The sequence below is a fragment of the Lactuca sativa genome, chromosome 4, assembly GCF_002870075.4.
Source record: "Lactuca sativa cultivar Salinas chromosome 4, Lsat_Salinas_v11, whole genome shotgun sequence".
Lineage (NCBI taxonomy): Eukaryota > Viridiplantae > Streptophyta > Magnoliopsida > Asterales > Asteraceae > Lactuca > Lactuca sativa.
Window position 1 is genome coordinate 164,391,757 of NC_056626.2, and position 21,300 is coordinate 164,413,056.

Here is a 21,300-nt window from a genome sequence, read left to right on the forward strand (position 1 = left end):
CACTTTGGGTAAAAGGAATGGATAAACTTCGACTCAAATGCTCGCGTACACTAACTCATCGAATCACACACAACAATAAGTTTTATAACACCAAATTACTGGTGCGTTTACTTGTTATCAATATGCAACCGATCAGTAAGTAACAACTCACACGTCTTGGTTTTAAAAATAAATAATAACATCATGTCACTAATCACCCGTGATAAATCCATGAAGTGATTCAAGTGAGCGTGGGTTTAATCCAATACTCTAATCTTATTAAAGCACTCATGAACTCTACAGCAAACTTTTACTATGCCTAAACACTTATAGACAATCTAAAGACAGATTCATGACAGTCTTGCTGTTGGATTAATGTCTAAGTCCATAACTATAATTAGTAAGACTTGACCCGACCCGGCATGGTCCATTTGGGTTGCATGGCATCATGCATTTGGATAGACTAAAATGAGAGAAATAACACTTAAGGTTTGTTAATATATTATAAGTTCTAATATATTAATAAGGTTATTTAATTAGTATTGATCAAGAATTAATTTGGAATTAATTAAGTGATCTAAAGGAGACTAATTAAATATATGGGTTGATTGTGTAAATCATTCATTCTTATATATGTGGGCTTATGATCCAAGATTCCTTATGTTGGACTAAGTCCATGGAGGTTAAAATCCATGCAGCGTAAGGAATGGGTAGAATCATGAAGTGTAACCCTAATAGCCACCATATAAAAGAATCCCATGGCTCAACAAATCGTGAACTATGTGTGACTGTGAGGGCTAGACGATTTCAAGGAGTGTTCAAGTTTCTCACAAGTTATTCCAAGTGTATTTTGTGTTGTGTGAAGCATTTGAGGTGTCACACTTGGGGCACTAGGAACTCAAGCTTCATGAAGACTTTCTACATCAAAGAGGTATGTATTCTATCTTGTTGTATTCATTGTTTTGTATGCTAGATTAGGATAATACCTTGGAAGTTCTTATTTGCATGTATAATAGAGAAAACATAGATCCAAAGTATTTAGGGTTGCATGTACACTTAGGAGTGTTAGAATGCTCAAAACCCAACAGTGGTATCAGAGACTGGTTGTTTTTTGTTATATTGACGCAAATATTTTATTTTCAAAGTTGAAAAAAAAGGAAAAAAAAAACATGAAGTTTGTCAAATTTTAAGATAATTACTTGTTCTTGTTGAAAACTAATTATTTGTAAAATTTGAATAATTTTCTTTATGAGTTGAATTAGGTCAAATTTAATAAAAGATAAAATGATATGATTATTTTATTAGTTTTAAAAGTTTGATCTAAAAAGTTTTATTTTTTGAAACCTCCATAAGTTATGGATATGAAAAGGTTTTAAAAAGAATTGATTCAAAGTTTTTATGGAGTTACAAAATTTGGTGTTAATGTTTTAAAGGATTCCATAACTTAAGAATAAGTTATGGATCACCAAAAGTTTTTTTTTGTTACCTTGTTTTATGAGTGAATTTAGATTAATGAATAAAATTATGTGATAGTTGGTTTTAATCCAAATTAATCTAAGAGTTGATTCTAAAATGTGTTTTTGTAACTTGTCCTCAAGTTATATGAAAAGTCACATTTAAGTTTCATAAAACTCATAAAAGTTGGCAAAGGTTACAAAATGAAGAGTCTAGTTCTAATTAAATGGTTTTATGACTCCATAACTTGTCCTCAAGTTATGGAGGACCAAGAGTCTCTTCATTAATAAATTAAAAAAAAGTTTAACCTTAATTAATTCCATAAGTTATAAAATAAAGAAAAGTTAATTCTTTTATTAGTTTAAAGTCTTCCATAACTTGTCCTAAAGTTATGGAACTTGAAGAGTTTTTGGATTAAAACTACTTTAACCTCATAAGTTATGGAATTAATTAGTTTTGAATAATTTCAAAACTTGCCCTCAAGTTTTGGAATTTGTAAAGTTTTCCCCATGAATACTTTAATTCCAAGTTAGCCCTTAGAATTTTAAAAGTTAAAATTCAACCCTTATACTTTATAATATTATAAGTTAATAATATATATATATATATATATATATATATATATATATATATATATATATATATGTATGTATGTATGTATGTATAAGAGTAAAGTCAGTCTTACCGTTAGTAGGCCTCATTCACGAAGCCGGTCTATAAGGGGGGTATAAGGTTACTGCTTATAAAATGGCAGTTTAATGGGTGTCCACTCTCACCCACCGCTTCCTTGACCGGTGGAGGGTCGTTAGCCGAACGGGTAGGACAAGGACTAGAATTCTCCCTTCATTAAAAGTATTAATGATAAATACTAAGTAACTAAATTCTTATAAATACCCAATCTTAGTTACTTAGGAAAATGTGAATAAGGTGCTAATCCATGAAATTACACTTTGCACTTTGTTTAAGTCGGTTAGTGGAGCGTGTGTGGTTAACCGGCACCTAACTCGTATTTAACAAGGTAGACAAAGGGTAACTTAATGTTTATCATAGTATCGATGGAGCGTGTGTGGTTAACCGACACATCGATTGAGGGGTAAACACTTAAGGGTACCAAGTAATTTGCATGGTTACTTCAGACCTTGTTTTGTGATCTTCGGCATCCTAGTCACAAAACCTGAAGGGCACACTCGAGATTGAAACATGCCATTGAACAGTTCAATGAATCTCAAAGATCTAGGAGTTTCAAATCCAATTAAAAACTAATAATACATTTCGGTTATCTTGGTGGAAATTGGTGAATCGTCATTCACCTACCTTCAAATATTTTATAGCTTGGATTACAGCATCCCACTTCTAAGTTATAAAATAGTTTGTTGGCTCCTAGCCTTAATATTTCATATTGGGTGTCATATTAACGACTTTAGATCAACTATCTTGAATATCTCCCAAAAGATGTCTGGTTTAGACAGTTATGATCTTCCCAAATCTATTGAAACAAGCTTTCCTAAATGAAGATGATGTCCCATGGAAATCATAGTTCTTTCACCTCCTCCAATTATTCTCCCTAACCCACAACTTCTTGAAAATTTTAAGGTCACTCAAGCCCTATTGGCAAGGCAAGGTCTAGGTGTGGTCACATCTTGGAAATGTAGTCACATATGGACAAGCCGGGAGAGTTGGGTGTCAAAGTGTTGAGAAAGTTGGTGCCTCAACTACTTTCTATGTCTCATAGTGAGTTACTTTGGGACTCCTATGAAACAGACTATGACAAGACCCTTAATGAGCTTATCTATTTGCTAAGATCAACTTCCTAAAAGTTTATGGACATTGAAAATGGTGACACTGGTAATCCAGAAAAAACATTCTCTTCCCAATAGAAAGGGATCAGCCGTAGTCAACTCGGTTGACCAAATGGTCCTATTTCCAAAAGGAAAGGGCATTGGTTGCGAAGCTGTCAATTTTACCTGAAAGAACATAAGGCTAGTAAAGTCAAAAAGTTTGACTCTATTTCAGGTAAGTTCCACTATCTAACTTTGCTAAGTTTCTATTCTGAGATTCTTGATACATGATATGACTGGGTCACATGGTGATGTTTTAAGAATCAAAGAAAAGTGAAGGAACTTAAAGAAAGAATATGTTGAATCTGATCCCGTCGATGGATTTCAATCGCATAGTTTGAAGATCGGATTATTGAGCTACTTCTTAGGAGTTATGAGATATTTCTTAGGAATAGGTAACAACAAGTTTTCATATGGATTGTAAGGATAAGGTTTTCCGCAAAGTTTTAAAATAAAAGGAAATTTTTTTATTTTATTTATTTTATGTATCCTTACAATGGCGTTTGTGGAAAATTGTTGCTTATAAGATTCCACTGATAGCAATATTGGAAAGTGAATTTGATTCTCTCATTTGTGGTAATGTCTAAATTTACCAAATAAGGAAAGATTCTCATCACCCAAGTTTCAATTGGACCGAAACTTGGAATCATGCAAGTTGCATAGTATGATGAATGAGAACTTTCGAGCATTGGAAAAATTAAGACTAACTACTTGTTCACATGGATGTGTGACTCAAGAGAAGGACTAAGGGATCAAGTACACTTTCTTGTGCACTTGAAAAAGTCCACCACAAAAGATGGATAAGACTATACGTCATGATTTACTAAGGTTTAGTAAATATGATTATACTTACAAGCTTAAGTATAATTCTGAAACATTGGAAAAGGTTACAAAGTATGGCAGAGCGAATAAGAAGAATCAAATTAGACAGAAGGATAAAAGTTTCTCAAATCTGAAAAGATGGGAGTGTACTTTAGTATCAGTTTTTGTGATCATCTTAATGATTAAGAAACCATATCAAAATTAGTTCTCTAAGGAAATCTTAGTGCATTCTTATGACTAATAAGAGGAACTTGAATTGTTGAAATGGTTAAATCAAGGAGATGAGTCATACTTCGTTCCAATACAAGTCTTAGAGTCATACCCCAAGATTGCAATTTGAGTGACATGTCTTAAAGAAAGGTCTAAAACACGTGTCAAATGTAAGAGTAAAGTTTTCTACTCTTGTACATTTGAAATTGGTAAGTTGTGATGTTTTGGATAAAATAAAGACCAACTAAGGCCAATTGTGTGAAGTGTTTGTCTTGATAAAGAATCCGCACTATCCCTTGAATATTTGACAAGAAGGTTTTCTATGTCAAGAGGACAGTGGGAGTCTTAAAGGTCTTGAAAGTCTCAAGAACTAATCAAGAATAAAACCTGAAGTTCTTCACTAGCACACGACTTGAGGTTTATAACCTATCATGTTGATATATTCTGTGCCGATTCCAATTAAAGTTGGCTTTGCATATGAGTTCTTAGAGTTCTCAATTGGTTGCATAACAACTTGGAAGCAATGGCAGGCCCTTGAGCTGCCAGATGGCAAGAAATTAAGATTGAGTTCAGTCTATCTGAGTTTGGATTGGTCATTACCCTTGTCTTGTGACTATGGTTTTGACAATTAAAATGGATAAGAACACATACACCATTAAATCTAAGTGTCATAAGGTTTCTTTTCGATTCATGAAAATGATGGTAAGGAAACTCTTTCACTAAGTAGATTTTGAGTAGATAGCAATTGTGGGAATGACAAAAGGTCTAAACATTATGATTATGGCATCCCTCTTCATAATTGTTTAGAAACACATGTGAGCTATCTAAGAGAGCTGTATGATATTGATAAAGTCTTATCAAGGCAATCTAGTATCAGAAATCTGAACTTTGTTAAGAAAGTCAATAAAGTATTGATTTCTAGAAGTTCAGTTGATTTCTGGGTACTTGTCAAAGCTAGTGGGAGCATAAGTGTTATGCTAGTAATCATCATGTTAGTGGGAGCATGATAATTATGAGAAAGATTGCAAGTTAGCAATGTTAATTATAGAAAATAAAATGTTTCAATTGGGGAAAAGTTGTTTTGCTATATTTAAGGGAGAGGAAATTATACTTCATCTCAAATCTATAAGCTTAGATCGTGAGGTTTTAATCATTTAGTCAAGGATATATATATGAATTTCATGTTGGAATGGATCAACATAAGGAAATTCTGTATATGGGTCCATTATTTGCGTTCTAAAATTCGATTATGATTACGGCATCCCTTTTCATAATCTGAATTATGAGAAATTGGCAAATAGAAATGGAAATGTTATAGCAAAAGACTGGTTTAGTCTTTATGTGAGACATCATGAATCGTGTCCCATATGCTTCGGATATAGGATCGATTCCATGTTCTATATTCATACTTTCTAAAATTTTCCAAATGCCTAGGGCATTAAGTAGGGAAAAGGTCTAGAATTGGATATGACTAAAAGGATTAAACAATTGTCGAGGACAATCTAAGGTTTACCAAAGATTGGTTGCTCAAGGACAGTTGAAAGTATAGTGATAATTTTGGAAGGCCCATATTGACATAATCTGTAAGGAGGCAACTCTTGTTCAGAAGTGATAGTCAAAATGGAATCTGGAAATGTTTCAAAGTTAGAAATTATTCAATCTTTGTAAGATTAGGAAACTTAATGCAAGAAGGATGTTTCCAAAGTGTTGATCTCCTTTGGAATGTTCTGTAATGTTTATTGTCAAGTCTTTGCGACTTTGTGCATAATCATTACAAGAGGATCTATGCATATAAGTTTAGAATCTAACAGATTTCAGTAAATGGCATGAATTTGGAATTCTTTCAGTTGCAGTAAGGATTTGGGACTGTGAATGAGAATCATTGGAGTTATGTTCAATTGATCTATTTCACAAAGTAAAGATCATAGACAAACATAGTATGCATACTTGGTGTGTGGCATGACTAGTGTTTAGAAAAACATAGTCTACATGCTTGGAGCATGGGACAACAATTGTTTTAATTCAAGAATAAAGTTGATAGCTGAAACAGTATATAATGAATAATGTGTAATCATATGGTGATAAATAAAAGGTGTTTTATTTATATTCATAAGTTCTGAGACCATATTAGAATCCATTATTATTGTGTTTCATTTTGCACGTTTTGACTTCCAGAATAAACTAGGTCATTGCTATGGATGACTAAGTTACTCAAACTATCCACAATCGGTCATATGTTGGAAGTAGATATGAATCAAGATTGTCATGGGTTGGCTTGTAGAGGTCTAATATGTTGGACAAAGGGCTACAACACTCATGAGTGCTCATAACTTCTGAGTATTGGGTTCAAACCACGCTCATTGGAATCACTTCATGGATTTAATCACGAGTGATCATGAGACGATAATATCTTATATTCTTCAAACCTAGATATATGAGTTGCTACTATGAGTTGATAGTACATTGATTGCACGAAAACGCATTGGTAACTCGATGTTATAAAACGTGCCTTTGTGTATGATTCAACATGTAGTAGAACAAGCCATATGTGTCGAAGTTTATCCATTCCTTTTACCTCCGGGATAAAAGCGATATTTGTGGGCCCCTCGATGATTTGATGATGACAAATGGAAGTGCTCGGCCGGGCCAGGACTAATTTGATTTGTTCAATTAGTCAGTCGTCATAAATCGGAAATCGGGAAACAACAAATGGACAGAGAGAATGATTATAATCCATATGATATCTAGAATGGAGGAATATATGATACCTTATCTAATGGACTAGCCATTGACAAAGGTCAGAGTTCATCTCAGACCTCGACAGAAGCTTTTGAGAGCTACGATTGCTGATCGGTTCCTGAAGTCATACGCAATAATAGTTTTAGACTTATCCAAGTGGGAGACTGTTGGATTAATGTCTAAGTCCATAACTATAATTGGTAAGACTTGACCCGACCCGGCATGGTCCATTTGGGTTGCATGGCATCATGCACTTGGATAAACTAAATGAGAGAAATAAGACACTTATGGTTATTAATATATTATAAGTTCTAGTATAGTAATAATAAGAATAATAATATTAATTAATTAGTATTGATCAAGAATTAATCTAGGATTAATTAAGTGATCAAAAGAAGACTAATTAAATATATGGGTTGATTATGTAAATCATCCATACTTATATAGTGGGCTAATGCTCCATGGATTATCTAGTTGGGCTAAAACCCATATGATGCTCCATGGATGCTCCATGGTGTTTTTGTACCCATGGATCATGGAAATGAAAGGCCATGTTAATAAGGGTTTACATGGTGTAACCCTAACTATATATGCATCTCATTCTTGACAAAAATCAGCCACTAGAGAGAGTAAGAAAGGGCTAGCCGATTTTCATGAAGTGTAGAATTCTCTCAAGTTATTCCAAGTGTATTTGGTGTTGTGTGAACCATTTGAGGTGTCACACTTGAGGCACTTGGCACTCAAGCTTCATGAAGACTTTCTACATGAAAGAGGTATGTATTCTATCTTGTTATATTCATTGTTTTGTATGCTAGATTAGGATAATACCTTGGATGTTCATATTTGTATGTATAATAGAGAAAACATAGATCCAAGGTATTTAGGGTTGCATGTACACTTAGGAGTGTTAAAATGCTCAAAACCCAACAACTAGGGGCCCCGGTACATTGGTCCGTTCAGGGTGACCACGAGGGTGGGCAGAGTAGCATACCGTTTGGAGCTACCTGCGGAGTTAAGCCAGATTCATGATACCTTCCACGTGTCTTAGTTGAAGAAGTTTATAGCCGATGAGTCGGCGGTGGTGCCATTGGTAGATATTCAAGTGGATGCGAGCCTTAATTATGTTGAGAGGCCAGTTGCGATTGTGGATCGGAAGATCAAGGTTCTGAGGAACAAGGAGGTGCCCCTGGTTCAAGTCCTGTGGCTACACCGGAGAGGGACTGAGCTGACCTGGGAGCCGAAGTTGGAGATGCAGGAGCAACATCCAAAGTTGTTTGCACAGCAAGACTTCGAGGGCGAAGTCTGACTCCAATGGGGGAGAATTCTAACATCCGTATTTCCAGGTATTATGTTTGATCATTTATTTTTTTGAGTAAAAGAGAGGGACTCGACGAGCTGAGGCGTAGACTCGTCAATGTTTGGACTATTGAGCCATTGGAGCGGTAGAATGGTCTTTTACCCTTCTTATAGAGTTTAGAGAGGGATTAGCCTAGTCTTTGAAAGTCGTATTGATTAGAGTAATTATTTTATGTGATTAGGCGGAGGCTAGATCAGTATTTCCGAGTTCAAGGGTTACTGAGTTATCTGAGGTGAGTCTTCTCACTATACTTTACCTTGAGTGGTAATTAGAGTTATGTGACAGAGTATATTGTGTGTTATGTATGTGATGTGTTGCACTACATTAGTTCTATTTGATTTATGTTGTATGTACTCCAGAGTTTACAAAGTTAGGACGAGAGGGACCACAGAGTTAGGGCCATAGGGTCCACAGAATTAGGGTCAGAGGGTCCACAGGTTTGACAGGACTATAATTCTCCCTTCATTAAAAGTATTAATGATAAATACTAAGTAACTAAACTCTTAATAATACCTAATCTTCGTTACTTAGGAAAATGTGAATATGGTGCTAATCCATGAAATTACACTTTGCACTTTGTTTAAGTCGGTTAGTGGAGCGTGTGTGGTTAACCGGCACACTAACTCGTATTTAACAAGGTAGGCAAAGGGTAAATTAATGTTTATCATAGTATCGATGGAGCGTGTGTGGTTAACCGGCACATCGATTGAGGGGTAAACACTTAAGGATACCAAGTAATTTGCATGGTTACTTCACACCTTGTTTTGTGATCCTCGGCATCCCAGTCACAAAACCTGAAGGGCACACTCGAGATTGAAACATGCCATTGAAAAGTTCAATGAATCTCAAAGATCTAGGAGTTTCAAAAACCAATTAAAACCTAATAATACATTTCGTTTATCTTGGTGGAAATTGGTGAATCGTCATTCACCTACCTTCGAATATTTTATAGCTTGGATTATGGCATCCCTCTTCTAAGTTATAAAACAGTTTGTTGGGTCCTGGCCTTAATATTTCATATCGGGTGTCATATTAAGGACTTTAAATCAACTATCTTGAATATCTCCCAAAAAGATGTCTACTTTAGACATTTATGATCTTCCTAAATCTCTTTAAACAAGCCTTCCTAAATGAAGATGATGTCCCATGGAAATCATACTTCTTTCACCTACTCCAATTATTCTCCCTAACCCACAAGTTCTTGAAAATTTTAAGGTCACTCAAGCCCTATTGGCAAGCAAAGGTCTATGTGTGATCACATCTTGGAGATGTAGTCACATATTGACAAGCCGGGAGAGTTGGGTGTCAAAGTGTTGAGAAAGTTGGTGCCTCAACTACTTTCTAAGTCACATAGTGAGTTCCTTTGGGACTCCTACGAAACAGAGTATGACAAGACCCTTAATGATCTTATCTATTTGCTAAGATCAACTTCCTAAAACTTGTGGACATTGACAATAATAGCATTGGATATCCACTAAAGCTCTCTCTTTCCAATGGAATGGGATCGGCCATAGTCAACTCGGTTGACCAAATGGTAAAGAGAGAGGCTAAGTCTGAGATAGTCCCATTATTAAGGGTCCATAGGTAACTATTGCCAAAGGAAGGGGCATTGGTTGCAAAGCTGCCAAATTTACCTAAGGATGTTAAAGTCAATAAGTTTTTCTCTACTTCAGGTAAAGTCAATTGTCTAACTCTATTAAGTGCATGCTGATTCTGATCGCAAAGATGGATTTCAATAGCATAGTTTGAAGATCAGATTGTTGAGAACTTTCAAGTATTGGAAAGATTCTCATCACCCAAGTTTGAATTGGACCGGAACTTGGAATCATGCAAGTTGTATAGCATGATGAATGAGAAGTTTCAAGTATTGGAAAATTAAGACTAATTACTTGTTCACATGGATGTGTGAGTCAAGTGAAGGACTAAGGGATCGAGTACACATTCTTGTGCATTGGTCAAGTCCACCACAAAAGATCGATAAGATTATTCGTCATAATTTACTAAAGCTTAGTAAATATGGTTATACTTACAAGCTTAAGTGTAATTATGAGACATTGGAAAAAGGTTCCAATGTAAGGCAGAGCGAATAAGAAGAATCAAATTAGGCAGAAGGATAAAAGTTTCTCAAATCTAAAAAGATGGGAGAGTACTTTAGTATCAGGTTTTATGATCATCTTACTGATTTAGAGACCTTATCACAATTCATCCTCTAAGTGCCCTAAGAAGAGGAGCTATGAATTGCCGAAGTGGTTAAATCAAGAAGATGAGTCATACTTCGTTCCAATACAAGTCTTAGAGTCATACTCCAAGATTGTAATTTCAGTGAAATGTCTTAGAGAAGGTTTAAAACACATGGCAAATGTAAGAGTAAAGTTTTCTACTCTTGTACATTTGAAATTGGAAAGTTGTGATGTTTTGGATAAAACAAAGAGAAACTAAGGCCAATTGTGTGAAGTGTTTGTCTTGATTAGAATACACACTATCTCTTGAATATCTGACAAGAGAGTCTTATATGTCAGGAGGACAGTGGGAGTCTTAAAAGTCTTGAAAGTCTCAAGAACTAATCAAGAACAAAACCTGAAATTCTTCACTAGCACACGACTTGAGGATCATAACCTATCGTGTTGACATATTCTGTGCCCATTCCAATTAAATTTGGCTTTGCATATGAGTTCTTAGAGTTCTCAATTGGTTTCACAACAACTTGGAAGCAATGGCAGGCCCTTGAGCTGCCAGGTGGCAAGAAATTAAGATTGAGTTCAGTCCATATGAGTTTGGATTTGTCATTAACCTTTTCTTGTGACTATGGTTTTGACAATTCACATGGATAAGAACACATACACCATTAAATCTAAGTTCCATAAGGTTTCTCTCCATTCATGAAAATGATGGTGAGGAAACACTTTCACTAAGTAGATTTTAGTTAGATAGTAATTGTGATATTTGCATTCTCAAAGTCGTTAGTGGAGTGTGTGTGGTTAACCGACACACTAACCTGGACTTGTGAGAAGTGGCAAAAAGTTATAACCGTTATGATTACGACATCCCTCTTCATAATTGTTTAGACACACCTATCAGCTATCTAAGGGAAGGTGTATGATTTTGATAAAGTTTTATCAAAACAATCTAGTATCAGAAATCTGAACTTTGGTAAGAAAGTCAGCTGATTTCTGAGTACATGTCAAAGCTAGTGGGAACATAAGTGTCATGCTAATAATCATCATGTTAGTGGGAGCATGATAATTATGATAAATATTGCAAGTTAGCAATGTTAATTATAGAAAACAAAAGTTTCAATTGGGAAAGAGTTGTTTTGCTATAATTAAGGGAGAGGAAATTATACTTCATCTCAAATCTAAAAGCTTAGATTGAGGTTTTAATCGTATTTAGTCAAGGATATATATATATATATATATATATATATATATATATATATATATATATATATATATATATATATACATATATATATGAATTTCATGTTGGAATGGCTCAGCATAAGAAAACTCTGTATATGGGTCCATTATTTGCGTTCTAAAATTCAATTATGATTACGGCATCCCTTTTCATAATCTGAATTATGAGAACTTGGCAAATAGAAATGGAAATGTTATAGCAAAAGACTGGTTTAGTCTTTATATGAGACATCATGAATCGTGTCTCATATGCTTCAGATATAGGATTGATTACATGTGCTATATTCATCCTTTTTAAAATTTTCCAAATGCCTGGGGCATTAAGAAGGGAAAAGGTCTAGAATTGGATATGACTAAAAGGATTAATCAATTGTCGAGGACAATATAAGGTTTACCAAAGATTGGGTGCCCAAGGACAGTTGGAAGTATAGTGATAATTCTGGAAGGACCATATTGACATAATCTGTAAGGAGGCAACTCTTGTTCAGAAGTGATAGTCAAAATGAATCTGGAAATGTTTCAAAGTTAGAATTTTCAATCTATGTAAGATTAAGGAAACTTAATGCAAGAAGGATGTTTCCAAGGAGTTGATCTCCTTTGGAATACTTTGTAATGTTTTTTGTCAAGTCCTTGTGACTCTGTGCATAATCATTACAAGAGGATCAATGCAGATAAGTTTAGAATCTAACAAATTTTAGTAAATCACATGAATTTGGAATTTTTGCGTTTGCAGTAAGGATTTGGGACTGTGAAAAGAGGATCATTGGAGTTATGTTCAATTGATCTATTTCACAAAGTAAAGATCATAGAAAAACATAGTATGCATACTTGGTGTATGACATGACTAGTTTTTAGAAAACATAGTGTACATGATTGGAGCATGGGACAACTATTGTTTTAAATTCAAGAATAAAGTTGATAGCTGAAACAGTATACAATGAATAATGTGTAATCATATGGTGATAAATAAAAGGTGTTTTATTTATGTTCATAGGTTTTGATACCATATTGGATTCAATTATTCTTGTGTTTCATTTTGCATGTTTTGACTTCCAGAATAAACTCGGTTATTCTTTCGGAATGACTAAGTTATTCAAACCATCCACAGTCGGTCATATGTTGGAAGTAGATATGAATCAAGACTTTCATGGGTTGGCTTGTAGAGCTCTAAGATGTTGGACAAAGGGCTACAACACTCATGAGTGCTCATAAGTTACGAGTATTGGATTCAACCCATGCTCATTGGAATCACTTCATGGATTTTATCACGAGTGATCATGAGACGATAATATCTTATATTCTTCAAATCTAGAGATACGAGTTGTTACTATGAGTTGGTTGTACATTGATTGCACGAAAACACATTCGGTAACTTGGTGTTATAAAACGTGCCTGTGTGTATGATTCAATAAGTAGTAGAACAAGCCATATGAGTCAAAGTTTAGCCATTCCTTTTACCTTCGGGATAAAATCGATATCTATGGGCCCCTCGATGATTTGATGATGACAAATGGAAGTGCTTGGCTGGGCCAGGACTGATTTGATTTGTTCAATTAGTCAGTTGTCATAAATCGGAAATTAGGAAACAACAAATGGACAGAGAGAATGATGATAATCCATGTCTCAGTCCATATGATATCTAGAATGGAGGAATATATGATCCCTTATCTAATGGACATGTCATTGACAAAGGTCAGAGTTCATCTACAAGGTCAGAGTTCGACAGAAGCTTTTGAGAGCTACAATTTCCAGTCAGTTCTTGAAGTCATACGCAATAATAGTTTTAGACTTATCCAAGTGGGAGACTGTTGGATTAATGTGTAAGTCCATAACTATAATTGGTAAGACTTGACCCGACCCGGCATGGTCCATTTAGGTTGCATGGCATGATGCATTTGGATAGACTAAAATGAGAGAAATAACACTTAAGGTTTGTTAATATATTATAAGTTCTAATATATTAATAAGGTAATTTAATTAGTATTGATCAAGAAATAATTTGGAATTAATTAAGTGATCAAAAGGAGACTAATTAAATATATGGGTTGATTGTGTAAATCATTCATTTTTATGTATGTGGGCTTATGATCCAAGATTCCTTATGTTGGACTAAGTCCATGGGGTGACCCATGGATGCTCCATGGAGGTTAAAATCCATGGAGCATAAGGAATGGGTAAAGTCATGAGTTACATGGTGTAACCCTAATAGCCACCATATAAAAGAATCCCATGGCTCAAGAAATCGTGCACTATGTGTGAGGGTGAGGGCTAGACGAATTCAAGGAGTGTTCAAGTTTCTCTCAAGTTATTCCAAGTGTATTTGGTGTTGTGTGAAACATTTGAGGTGTCACACTTGGGGCACTAGGCACTCAAGCTTCATGAAGACTTTCTACATCAAAGAGGTATGTATTCTATCTTTTTATATTCATTGTTTTGTATGCTAGATTAGGATAATACCTTGGAAGTTCTTATTTGCATGTATAATAGAGAAAACATAGATCCAAGGTATTTAGGGTTGCATGTACACTTAGGAGTGTTAGAATGCTCAAAGCCCAACACTTGCTTCATACCTACTTCCAATGTATGACCGGCTCTGGATGTTTGAATAACCTAGTTATTCTGGATGTCAAAACATGCAAAGTGAAACACAATAATAATACTTAATCCTATATGGCCCTAAAACTTTTGAGCGTAAATAAAACACTTCTATTTAAACACCATATTGAATACTCATTATTCATTGTTTAATGTTTCAGATGATCAATTTATTACTTGAATTACAACAATAGTTATCCCATGCTCCGAGCATGCACACTATGTTTCCTATGATCTTTACTTTGTAAAATATATCAATTGAAAACCTTTCCAATGAAACTCATTTCACAATTCCAAATCCTTATCATTAGTGTAAGAGCACAACATTCTTGCAACTAATAGAATATGTAAGATTCTAACATTTTATGCAATGATCCTTTCATAATGTCATAGCACAAAAGTCACCAAGACCCAACTAATGAAATTACAAGGTATTCTATCGGAAATGATTAGTAGACAATTCCATAGACGCAAAGTCTCACATTCAGAGTATATTCCATTGGACATCCTTCTTGCATAAAAGTTTCAAATCAAGACATAGACTCTCAATATCCAACTCCCAGTATGGAAACATTTCCATATTTTCCATATGACAACTTATTCTAAATAGAATCTTATTTATTCAAAATAATGTCAACATGGTCCTTCCTTTACTATACTTCCAACTGCTTACAAGCGACAAATCCTTAGCGAACCTCAGATCGTCTTTTGACAGTTGTTCAATTATTTAGTTAAAACCGGTTCTAGCCCCTTTTCTGTAACAACCTGAAGTTGTCCATCGCCGAAATCCGTTCCGCCCGTAAAATCAGCCTTTATCGATTCGTCCCGTTTTCGTTTTTGGGCTAAGTTGTTTAAACTTATAAGTTTATTTTAACCTAATGAGTGTTCAAATCGCTTAGAAACTCATGAAAATGGCCCAAATTCATTAATCAGAAAATTTCTAAATTCTATCCCGCCGGATTACGATAACTTAATCGGATGCGACCAAAAGCCCCGTTTAATGCCGGTATCGGGTAGAACTCCACCGTTTCACAATCTTGGAACCTATTTAAAGGGGTTTAAGCTTCCATTTGAAGCTTTTGCTCTCTCTCTCTACTCTCTCTCTAACCTCTATCCTCAAATCAACTCTAAGGGTCCAAAATCTTCAAATTAAGGCTTCTAATCATCAAGGTATCTTCCCCAACTCCTTGTATATCATCCTTAGCATTCAAATTCGAGTTCAAATCATGAACTAGGACCTTGTTCATGTGTTTACGGCCCTGGAACATGCTTGGGCCGTAAACCCATATAAAGGGGGTTTTTATGCCTTAAAACCCTTCCAAAACACCATTTAGGCTTAGATATGGCTTCTAGAATTATGGAATTGGACTTAGAACACCTTGAACATCAATTTAGAGGAGTAAACATGAGTTTACTGCCCAAGAACATGCTTGGGCCATAAACTCATCTCCATGGGGAGTAAACTTCTTCTAAGGTGTTAAATTTCCATTTACACACCTCCTAGGCCTTGAACAAAAATCTAGAAGCAACCACAAACCACCTAGAAGCCTAAAACATGAGGAAATCAACCCCCTAAGGAGTTCACGGCCATTAGAGGGAGTCTTGGCCCATAAACTCCTAAAACTATTTCAAATGGTGCCCAAATTTTACCCCTAGACTTGTAAAATAGCTTGGAATCACATGTGATTAATTAAGGACCACCAAAACATCAAGGATTTAGTGTGAGGGGAGTTTATAGCCATAAACTCCAATAAATGGTCCATATGTGAGATAAATCCATTCCAATGCCCTACATATGATCCTAGCTAATTTATCCAAGTGATATAAAGCCATTTAGCAACCAAAAGCACCCCACCATGAGTTTACGACCATAAACTCGTGGGGAATGGGACGTTAGGGCCGAAAACTCTAGTATGATTTTACTCTTGAAGAGTAAACTCCATATCCAAGCCTTATGTGTCCTCAAATGCCACCCGGGTCCTTCCAAACACTTGTAATGAAGTGTTTTTGCATCTAGAAGTGTTTGTCCCTAACAAATAAATTATTCAAGTCCTAATTAGATACAAATTTGTATCTTCTCTTAATACATAGGAATCTTGTGCGTTTGCAAACCCAGAACGAACGTTTAGGATCCAATCCAACGCGTTCTTCAACCGGCGAGTTCATACCCCTACCATTTTTCCGTGTTTTTCAAATGTTTTCAGGGGGAATACAAGCAAAAGTACAAGGGAAATCTTGTACTTAAACTTATTTTAAGTTCAAATGTTTCATTTTATGCATGCTGCTAATATCGAAAATCGTGTTAACTAATGGTTTGAATTGCAGGGTAAACCGTTAGACTAAATACAAATTTCTTTAAAAAGTGTTATAAACTATATTACATTTTGCAAAAGAAATCATACTAATCATAAACTAAGATTAATACTAATAAAGTACGAATACGAATAGTACGAATACGAATATGAATACGAATACGAATACGAATATAACCAATAGGATAGTACGAATACGAATACGAATATAACCAATAGGATAGTACGAATAGTATGAATACGAATATGAATACGAATACGAATACGAATACAAAGATAACCAATAGGATAGTACGAATACGAATAGTACGAATACGAATACGAATACAATGATAACCAATTGGATAGTATGAATATGAATAGTACGAATACGAATACGAATACAAAGATAACCAATAGGATAGTACGAATACGAATACGAATAAGAATACGAATACAAAGATAACCAATAGGATAGTACGAATACGAATGCGAATAGAATTAGGATTACGAATATGAAATAACGCCTTTGGATGACACCAAGACCTCGAATATACAGTTAGTGTACACCTTGAGTGTCACCAGAGTTTCAAAATTAATTCGAAAGTACGCCTCTGGACCTCTACTGAGTTTCGAATACATCCGCCTTAGAATGTCGCCAGAGATTCGAAAATACGTCTAATGTACTCTTTTGGAAATCACCAGAACAACAAAAATACTGTTAATGTACGTTTCTGAGTGAATCCAAATATTCGAAAATACAACTAAGTATAGTAGGTAATCAATATTCGAATGTAGGATAACTAAGATATCTGACTACTTAACTAATACAATAAGTATGGTAGTTACTAGTACATTGAAAACTAAACTAAGAACTAACCACAACACATAGGAAAATATGGGATTTTCCTGGGGTAACATAACAACTCGTAACGAATTTAGAAACGAATATACAACTCAACACATAGGAAAATATGGGATTTTCCTGGGATAGCATAACAACTCTTAAACGAATAAAGTAACAAATGAATAACTAAACTATTAGGAAAATATGGGGTTTTCCTGGAATGACATAACAACCCGTTTTCGAATTGGTAACAAAAGATAACTAAACTGTTTTCATAAGAAAATATGGGATTTTCTTGAATAACAACTTTTTTAGAAAACAAAGGAAACTCGTTCTTTTCAAAACTAAACCGCTTATGAACTCACCAGCTTTATGCTTATTTTCAAACTGCTTGTATTCTCAGGTCAGCCTTAGACAGGTACACCGCCATCTTTTGGGAGAAGACGGAGTGTTAGAAGACTTGTCTCTGCTTTTGTTTATATGATATATGTATATAACACTTGTATAACTTCTATTTCAAACAGATGTAAAAAATTCTATGTAATGTAATGTTTTGTGTTTACTGTTTTACTATGTATATTAGATTTGATACTCAATGTGGAGTCTGCCCAGGAAATGTTTCCGCCTTTGGTTTTCGGGGTGTGACAGATTGGTATCAGAGCCCTTGTTTATAGTGAACTAGTATACCAAAGCTTACATGGTATAAGACTATAAACATTAAGGGGCCTATGTGCTCTGAAATAAAAGTAGACCTTAAAATATAAGTATTTTCAAAAGTATACAAGTATATCAAACCGTCGAGATCCGTAACTACAAGTAGAACAAAAAATAAGTAAATGGGTGTTGTATGCTACGGTTAAACCTGGGCAGTTATGTAGTCGTGTCTAGGATCAATATAGCCTTGCCAACTATATTCATTCGAGACACGGCCAACATGTGCTTGGGAGTGACTGTGGTACGCAGCATACCTAAAACTTACCCAATACCCCAAACAACGAGTCGTTGTTGCAGCGAATCATGAAATACTGTGGGAGTATTTCTCGAGCTAATCCTTTGTAGAAATCCTCATTCAAGCGTTGTTCCTTGATCATTCCTTTAGCGATAAATTATCTGCTTTGATAACTCTTTCCTGTTTTATCACTTAATAAACTTCTATACCTGTCTTAATGAGATATCCCTTGTTCCATATCTCTTGATTCAATTCAGAGGACTTATGATCCTCTCTTTCCTGGCTATTTTAGATCAAGATGCCTCCGAGAAAAAGACCCAACTCAAAGAATAACAACCCTCCGCCACCACCACCTCCTCTTGAATTTGATCATGTTGTATTCTAGGCAGTTGTTGTCGCCGCAGTGGTAGCCGCCCTGTCCCACAGAAACTCTAGTGGTTCAGGGGGTGGTACCCAAACCCAAAACCTAGAAGGTAATCAGGGACATCGGAAGGAATGTTCCTATAAAGACTTTATGAGCGCAAAACCCACATTTTTCGATGGCACAGGGGGTGTCATTGCTCTAACTCGGTGGTTAGAGAAAATTGAATCTATCTTCGAAATTTGTGCCTGTTCAGAATCTGACAAGGTAAAATTCGCCGCCTGCACGTTCACCGATAAAGCTCTGACTTGGTGGAACGGCCGAGTCAAATCCTTAACTTTACCTATAGCAAATGCTATGGGTTGGGAAGTTATGAAGGAACTTTTGTTCGCAGAATACTGCCCTCGGGGTGAAATACATAAGCTGGAGAATGAACTCTAGAACCTGAAGATGAAAGGTTCTGATATTGCCGCCTACACATCCAGATTTGATGACTTGGCACTTCTCTGTCCGGGATTGGTTACCCCGAAGAGTAAAAAGATTAAGAGGTTCATCTGGGGATTAACCCAGCCAACCAAAGGGAACGTTTTAGCTGTGAAGCCGGATACCTATGATAGCGCCAAATTCCTAGCGCAAACCCTAATAGACCACAATGATGACCAAGAAGAAGCAGCCACCACTCCCGAGCTAACAGAAAAGAGCGGCGAGAAAAGAAAGTTTTGGAAAAAGAAGAAGAAGAGTCAGTCTTCCCCGGAACCCTCGAAGAAACAGTAGATAGTGGTAGTCAACGCTGCCACTACCCCTGTTGCTGTATCTGTTTTCGGTTCCTCAGCCCACGCACCTTGTTGGATAAGGTGTCTAAGTCCATAACTTATTTGGTACATACTTGACCCGACCCGGCATGGTCCATTTGGGTTGCACTTCACCCGAGCTATTTATGGATAATTTTATGAGAGTTATACACATATGTTTATTAATATATTGTAAGTTATAATATATTAATATGAAGTTATTTAATTAGTCTTAGTCTTAAATTAATTATGAATTAATTTAGAGATTAAAAGGAAGACTAATTAGATTGTGGGCTATTGGTTTTATATAGTGTGGGCTAACACTCATTTGTTAATGGGCTAGGCTTATATGGAAGTCCATGGATGATCCATGGAGCTTTTAACCCATGGATCCTTGGAAAGGAAAAGACATGGGTTATTAGGGTTTCACCCTAATCATGTACACTATATAAGCATGCTTATGTTGCATGAAATAGCCACTAGTGTGGTTTTGTATGTGTGGCCGATTTTCTATGTGTGTATACACTCTCTCAAAGTTTTCCAAGTGTTTGTGGTGATTTGTGATTCCATTTGAGGCATTCACACTATTGGTGCTTGGCTCTCAAACTCCAAACAATCAACCATCATCAAAAGGTATGTATTTATACTAGTAGTTTTATGATTCATAATCCTTATGCTATGATAGTTAGGAAGAAACCTTGGAAATTATTATTTGCATGTATTTTAGAAGAAAACATAGATCCAAGGTTTATTAGGGTTGCATGCATACTTAGGAAGTGTTAGATTGCTCAAAACCCAACAGTGGTATCGGAGCCTAGGCTTGTTTTCTTGAATACGTGATGCAAATTGCTGAAAAATGTCGAAAAACTGCATTCTGCATAGCAGACTCGCCGAGTCCATTCATGGTACTCGCCGAGTCTATGTGTATATTCAACCAACTCACCGAGTCAGTTCATGCACTCGACGAGTTGGCAGGCCTGAGTGCAGATTTCCAAGTTTTGGTGCTGGAATTGGTCTAGAATCATTACCTTAAACTTTTTTGGACTCATAAAACCTGTTTTTGATGTGGTAATGATGATGGTGGACCAATTTCAAAGTTATAATCAAATATCAAGTTTATATGTGTTCATATGATTCTTGAAATTGTTGATGTGGATGTTCATGTTTATATGAGTTTTGTTAGATCATAGGAATTATTTGCAAATTGTTTGTTAGTTAATTCTTGATCTTAATGTATTTTAATGGAATTCTTAATTTGTCCTCAAGTTATGGAATTCCAAGAGTTTTTCTTTTAAATGTTTTTTTAAGAAGTCATAAGTTACACTTTTGAAGAGTTTTTCTAATAAATGCTTTTATGGACTCCATAATTTTTCCTCAAGTTATGGATTTCCAAGAGACTCTTCATTAAAAGCTTTAAAACACTTAATTAAAACTCATAAGTTATGAATATCCAAAAGTTTTTGAATTGTTCAAAACTTGCCCTCAAGTTTTGGAATTTGTAAAGTCTCACACAAACTTTAATTCTATACCCTAGAAGTTTTAAAAGTTAAAATTCTACCCTTATACTATTATAAGATTAATGGTTAATTATTATATATATGTATAAGAACAAGTCATTTTACCGTTAGTAGGCCTCATTCACGAAGCCGT